Here is a 7,609-nt window from a genome sequence, read left to right on the forward strand (position 1 = left end):
ACATGCCTTAAGTAGATAAATTATCCTAATTCTATAGCAATGGGTGAAATGAAATTTTTCTCAAGTTTTTGTGTCAATTTGCACTTGGGAGGGTTTGCTTGCCTGTATGTTTTGTGTGACATGCAGTTGCTATTTTCGGGTTTGTTGGACATTGTATCAATAACATTGAAATTAAAAAATGATCACAAACAATTACAACTCTGATAATTTTCTATGATGGCACTTAGAGTAGCATTGAATCTTTAGTAGAAATAAGAACCTGCTACTATGTATATATCACATAAGTAAATCGATTTGGTATACATTTGTTTTTCCTCTGCTTAATGATGACCAGTATAATTTTCATCTATATTTGTTAAAATCACGAATTAGTAGAATATACAATAAATTTAATTCCTCTTCAGGACGAGGATACAGGAAGAGTGCAGTTGCAATGTTTCTTAAAATATTGGAGACTGCTCTGACTTAGCAGAATGCTTAAAGTTTCAGAGTATGACATGAACTAGGTTTGTTTTACACTTCATTTCTTTGTTCGAGAACAAATGAAATCAAAAGAAAAGGAAACAAACTTTTAGTTGGTAAGTGTATCACAATATTCCATGTTTTGTGTGATTGTTGCTTTACTACGTGCCTTAAGTTGTGTGTGAAACTTAATAAACGACTCACTACTTTTATTTAAAATAGAAGTGCTATGCCTTTGTGCGAGTTTCTAATTTCATACTTCAGTGTATAAAGCAAAAATTTTGTAGTACTTTACATGTGGCAAGGGCCTTATCGACCACAGACTTGCTGTATGAGCCTCTTTGATTTCTTTCTGTCAAGTGCGCTGTTTGTCTGTTTGATGTTGATATTCAGTCAAGCTGTGTACTCACCATTGTTATCTCACTCCTCAATCCTGGGTCTTTCTCTTCCTCTAATGGTATTAGTCTGCAGAAAGCTATACTAGGTTGTCTACTCTCCATGACTTTTGTTATATGGGCAGCCTAGCCTAGTTCAGCCTTATCTTCTTTAGCATTTTGACAGTGTTGCTGTGTTTTTACAGCTGTTGTAATAATTTTGCATAATTCTGGTTAATTCTGTTTTTCAATCACTTACTAATACTACATCTTTGAAGTCCAGTCCAGTAATGCTCACCCCCCTTCAGTTGGATCCCTTGTGTATTAGTTTTACTAAATTCTGTTATCAATATTCCCTAATACAAGGTTAAATAATTTAAGTGAAATGGCATCCTCTTGTCTCAGTCCTTCGTACACCTTAAAATATTCTGTTTCTCTTACAAGTGTCTTCATACTACATAAAGTTCCGTCTGTGTACATTTTAACTCACTGAGGTATGGAAAAACCAGTTTGAAATCTAGCTGTAATACATGGACATCTACGCTGAATTCCCATGCCTTCTTAGTTAAGTGTCTTAGAGTGAATAAATTATTTAATATGAACCTGTTTCTGCAGAAATTATATTGCTAGCCCCTAACTAGTTCAATTATGGAGGCCAGCCTGTCTAATGAACTTGGCCATCACATCTCTGAAAGCATATAAAATAATTAATGTTCTCTAGAAAAAATCCTGTCTTTCATAATTGCATGTAATACCTTGATAATGCTAACTAGTAATGATGTTAATTCTTGTTAATATCAAACAATGGAAAATCCAGGATGGAATGTAACAATATTATGAGAAGCAAAGTTGCTACTCACCATATAGTGGAAATGCTGAGTCACAAATAGGCCCAACAAAAAGTGTCTCACAATTAATAGATCTTTTTGTTGTGCCTATCTGCGACTCAGCATCTCCGCTATGTGGTGAGTAGCAATTTTCTTTCTCATAAGTTGATTCTCATTAATAATTTTTTTCATTCAGTTTAGTTCAGCATTATTAGCTCTGTTTTTGCATTTGTCAAAGGATAGGACGTTGCAAAATTAAAGAATACATTCCATACAAATGTTCATTACCAACCATGCATGTTTATTTGTTATTAGTGGTGTTTTTCTGGAAATGTAATGAATGAATCTCTCTTCCATTTTTATATACATCTTATAGTTATTTCATTGCAGGTGCTGGAATAGAAATGTAGTGAAAGTCCTTTACATCAGAACTGTCATTTGCTGGATTTATTGCTATGTAAAATACAGCAGATAGAAATCAGTACACTGTAATGTGTAGGGTTGTGACTACCAATTATGATAGCATAGCTGCATAAATGAATTAGTAAGGCAGTTGATTGTGATTGACAATTATGATAGCATGTCTGCATAAATAAATTGGTAAGGCAGTACTACTCTGCACAGACATTATTATATTTGATTAACATCAGTGCTTTCTGTACATAGGAATACTGGAACTTGGGCATGTTGGCACAATATAAATGAATTATCTCTGATAGACCACAGATTTTTATAAGTTCTGTTTGAACAGTGATTGACAAATGTGTACTTCCTTGGTACTGTGTTAACTGGTAACCTTGACTTGTAGAGTTTCATTTTATGTTTTAGGGACTATAGAACAAGATCTGCAATGATGAGATATTATGTGTACATATTTTATTGCAATAGGGTACTGTAAGTGGCAGCTAAGAGGCATATAATGCCAAGAGATCTCAATGTGATAAGTAATACATGTTAAATAGTGTATCACAGCTTTAAATAGGCTCAAAAACACCAACCAGGATTTGTGTATGCTATTTTGTTGTTTGTGGAATGCATGAAGCTGAAATCCTAATTGGTTGTGAGTTTTACCTTGTGTACAGCTACTGTCATATTTGTTAAGATTGTGAAATTGTGTGTTCCAAAAGTGAACATCTTAAGTATTTAGTGAAATATCTGTGTGATGTTCAGTTGCTTAAAAGTGTTTGTATCAAACATTCAGCTAAATAAAGACAAATGTATGAAGTTGAAGTTGTGTGTTTATCTTGATATTACTTTAATGATGTTCTGTAACCAAATTGTTGTGCCAGCCGCAGTAATTACCACAGAGAGTTCTGATTTTGCCCAGCATTCTAGTATTCACTATGGATATTGTGGAACAAACCCCTCCCTCCAGCCTATGCAAAATGTTGCAGTAAGGCAGTATGAGAGCCTTCTCTACAGTTTAAATATAAGGTAATTTGCATAAAGATTGTTGAATACCACTACGTTAGTATCAATCTGAGTAAATTGCAATATTTGAGGAATCTCTCCCCTTAAAATGCCATGTTTAAAGTTAATGAGCCATTAACTAGTATGTTTTGTTGTCTGCCTAAAGGTATGTTTACATGAGCCATAAAAATTCCATATTTCTCCACTATTTATCCAACAGTGTTGTCCAGCAACATAACAGTCACATTAATTTTAGCCACATGTATACAGCATTAGCAGCCACTATTGTCCGGCAATACTTATGGCAGTACATTTCTGGGCCAGAAGTGTTCACACAACCACAATATTCCCACAAAATGCATGAACATGAAGTACTGAAAGTGGGTGCAAATCTATTGCCTTTACATTTACAGGGAGTAAAGTTAGAAAGAACAAGAGAAGTTGGGCTTGGTGGATGTGTTGCTTTTCAAAGGAATCTGCTTGATAACAGATAGCATTTACATCCAACAATTTGAGTGTGTAACAAACAGGATGTTGTTTTATGCCAGCACTGAATGACATTAGGTTAACTACCAGTATAAATTGTATTTATCTGTCTATAATAGTTCAGTTTCTATAATAATTTGTTTATGTGATGAACTTTGAAGACGCATTTTGTTTTTGGTACCATTATCTGGTTATGTGTTTAATATTGCTCGGACTGTGTCAGGCTTCTTCAGTATCTATAGAATTTTATGGTTTGGAGTATACTACATATCATTGTTGATGGTCATTCTTTAAAAAATTAATGATTAGCTGAAACAGGTTTTTTTTAAAAAAAAATTCCTCAGCCATGCTTCAAAATAGAAAATTTGAGGCATAAAATAATTCTATGAATGTTGAGAGAGGCCTGACACAGTTAACTGATATTAGACAAATGATGTCCCATTATGGTACTGAAATCTAAATTTGACTTCCAAATTCAGCATATAAACAAATTGTTGTTGTAATTAATACTATTATAGATAAATATATGTAACTTATATTGCTACTTAATCTATAGTCATCCAGTTCTGGCATAAAACGCCAACATCTGAAGGGTTATATATGAAGAGAAGTGCACTCTGAAAGTATGGGGTGAAAATGTTGCCTCTTCACGAGCAGGTCCCCTTAAGTGAGCAGAATGCAGCATAAAATTCAAGCTGTGAACTGTCGCTGGCTACACATCTTTCCCGTAATGTTGAATCATTATTTTGAATATCTTATACATGCAGTTGGTTCAAGAACTGCTATAAGTGATACAGTGTAAATGGATAGATAAAGAATCTATTCATCGAGCGGCGGCGGGAAATCACACACACAAACATCCCAATTGGTAAGTCTCTCCTGACATGGGGTTCTGAGTGACTTTTATGAACCGTATCCATCTCCCTAAACCTCTCCTGTCCTTTTCCATAACCTCTTTCTTCCCACCAAGCGAGGTGGCGCAGTAGTTAGCACACTGGACTCGCATTCGGGAGGACGACGGTTCAATCCCGCGCCCGGCCATCCTGATTTAGGTTTTCCGTGATTTCCCGAAATCGCTTCAGGCAAATGCCGGGATGGTTCCTTAGCAAGGGCACAGCCGATTTCCTTCCCCATCCTTCCGTAATCCGAGCTTGTGCTCCGTCTCTAATGGCCTCATTGTCGACGGGACGTTAAACAGCAATCTCCTCCTCCTCTTTCTTCCCCTTCAACTCTTTTGCCAGAAGAAGGAACCACTGGCTCCGAAAGTTTTTGAAAGTTAACCCTTTTGTGTGTGTGTGTGTGTGTTCCCCTGCCGCCACTTGGAGAGTAGATTTTTTTATCTATCCATTTACATTATACTGTCAGTAATTGATTATTTTTGTTGTTATAAAAGTGATACAAATATGAGAGTGTATACCAGTTGCAACCTGATTGGTGACCACCCTTCAGCTTTTACCTGCTGGTGATTATAGGAGAGAAATGTAATTTACCTTTTTCAAGTGAACTGTTCATAAATAAGCCTCTCAGTACCAGAAGTATGCACTGCCTTGGTAGAACTGCTGAAAGATTTTGTTAAGGTAAGTTTGGGATATGAGTGTAATATTCATTTATGTTTTCTTTTTTTCCCCACAAGCGTACAGAAACATACTTGATAAAGCTCACAACAAAATCAAGCATGATTCCAGACTCATTGGCATCGCCTTGCCAAATGTCCTTTTTGAAACTGCAATCTTTGTGTACATTACTTTTGACATCCCACAGTTCTGGTCATAGACAAATCACAGTTTTGAAATTCCCTGAAGAAATGGCTGTATTTATGAGCATAAACTTCGGACAAAAGTGAGATTATATTGAGAGAAATAGAGAACAAAAGGTGAGAGTGAGAGGAAAGAGATAGAGATAGATATTGCCTTCCAGTATGACATGGTGGTATTGATGGCAGTACAGTTGCGGTGAAATATTGCTGTAAATTACGGCCTTTGTAAACACACTCTTAGACATTTGTTTGCACAAATAACCTTTTCTTGTCTGTATTTAGTACGAAATTGAAAGTGCAAGTAACAACTGATTTCCTTCATTTCTATTAATACAAAGAAGTATGCCTTTTAAGCACTTCAGTCAGTATAGATAAGGAAATGGCTTCTGACTGGGGATAAATCACTACTGTTGTGCCAAACAGTTACATATTGTAACCTCTACTGTTGTTGTGTTGGTCTTGTTCTTGTGATTTTAAGTCCAAAGATGGGTTTGATGCAGTTTTCCATGTTAATCTAGCATGCACAAGTCTCTCCATCTAACTATTAAACTTACATCCATTTGAATCTGCTGATTGTATTTGAGCCTTGGCCTCCCTGACCTTCTATGTTTCTTGCTTTTGCTGTATTACTACTTTATTTAGGCACGTAAACACCTGATAATTCATGTTCAGCTCCCTGTAACACGACTCACCATTGTCTCTTAACTGAAACTGAGTTGACAGCTGCACTATAAAAGGTACACCCTATCAGACAACGGTAATTTTCTAAACCCAAGTTATGTTTTCAATGATGGAATAAGACTTCCGTAGAAACTTTGGTCCATCCTGGAAGATAGTTACAGAAACGAAAAAATTCATGAATTCATATGGACAAAAAATGCCTTTGGCCCATCCATGAATTAACTACTGTTTCTTTAGTACTTTTCCTTAAACTGTGAAAACTCCAACAGACATCCCAACCTATGCCGTCATACTCTTTTCTCATTTACACTTCCCTGTCACTACAGTCGATACTTGGGGGCAATCCACACCAAACTAACTCCTACTTCTCACACTCCTCACAGGCACCCACACACGTTTTCCCTTTTCATTCTTTCAACTGGTTGTCATCAATATCAACACCTGATACGCATCACCAAAGTTGCTTGTAGAAAAACTCAGATTCCTGTGGCATCACTCGAGTGACACTACTGCTGTTCTACTGCTGTCTCATGACTGATTTTCGAAGCACCACCATAGTATTAAAATATCCATGGTTATGATGTACACTCTTTGACATAAAACTCGACCGGCGGCCGGCCGCTGCAGAGGCTAAGTCTGTGCCGATGACGACATGGGACAAATACACTGGCCAACTCGCTAATTCTCCAAGTCCGGCTATCTGCACAATCTGGCAACACTGTAGACTGCGGCACTTCCTGGAGGAAGTCTTGTTCCATATAAGATAAACCAGACACTGTTTACACCCGTGGTATAGCAGTACCGTGCGTTGTTTCTATCTACAATGATTGTGGATCGAAACAAGCTGGAGCAAAAAAAAATTTATGGCCTCTTCCAACTGAATGCTGAAGACGTGAATGTAATGGCACTGCAGATTCAATCTATTTCACTTCCTATCACACCGACAAACTTTTATCCAGTAGCCAATTTCCGGCAGATTTCTTGCAGAGTGTCCTCCTCTGGACGTCGCATGCGGCAAAGCTCCAGGATCCATTTGCTGGCTACTGGCAGCGGCCGTGGCGACAGCAGCGGCGCTGCGCTCCCCCGTTCTTTATCGAAAGCGCCTGCTACCGCTCATCGGTTCTGATAAACTAAAACACTTTATTATTATTATTATTATTAAATGTTGCTCCTTAGAAGATTTCTACGATTTCTATTCTCACTCGAAAGGAACAGAGACTGACGCTCTTATTAGTAGATGGGTACTGTATTACATTAATCGGCAAGAGCTGCGTATGGTCCGAAATTAATTTTATACATTAGATGAAATTAAACCACCTCACTACATTCGATGAAACTATAAATGCTTCATACCTCTTTCTTTTCCTTTCAAAGTCCATTATTTGTGCAACTTTTGGCCAATATTCGGATGTTTTCGTCAAGCCAGAGTGAGCGTCTGTGGTGTAAAGTGTACTATAGTTTTTGTTTCATTCCTTATGGTAAGTCTATGCGATAAACTGTGTAAATACCTTCCAATGCATGCTCTGTAGCAGTGCAGGAACACTGCACAGTTGGAGTTCCATGTATGCATTGACGCCCCCCCCCCCCCCCCCCCTTGAGGGTTTGGTCTCCAA

General features: G+C 37.3%; 1 protein-coding gene across 5 annotated transcripts in view; it reads left to right on the forward strand.

Annotated features, from left to right (window-relative positions):
* LOC126161668 (protein PHTF1) overlaps nucleotides 1-2,893 on the forward strand; it is a 208,230-nt gene extending 205,337 nt beyond the window's left edge. For 4 of the 5 annotated variants that reach the window (XR_007534942.1, XR_007534944.1, XR_007534943.1 and 1 more), the window contains 2 exons: nucleotides 405-578; nucleotides 2,054-2,893. The gene's annotated coding sequence lies outside the window, so the exon portion shown is untranslated. The remainder of the gene's footprint in view (nucleotides 1-404; nucleotides 579-2,053) is intronic. The other variant, XM_049917664.1, reaches the window with a different exon arrangement.
* The last annotated feature ends 4,716 nt before the right edge of the window (nucleotides 2,894-7,609 follow it).

This window comes from Schistocerca cancellata, chromosome 2 (genome assembly GCF_023864275.1).
Source record: "Schistocerca cancellata isolate TAMUIC-IGC-003103 chromosome 2, iqSchCanc2.1, whole genome shotgun sequence".
NCBI lineage: Eukaryota > Metazoa > Arthropoda > Insecta > Orthoptera > Acrididae > Schistocerca > Schistocerca cancellata.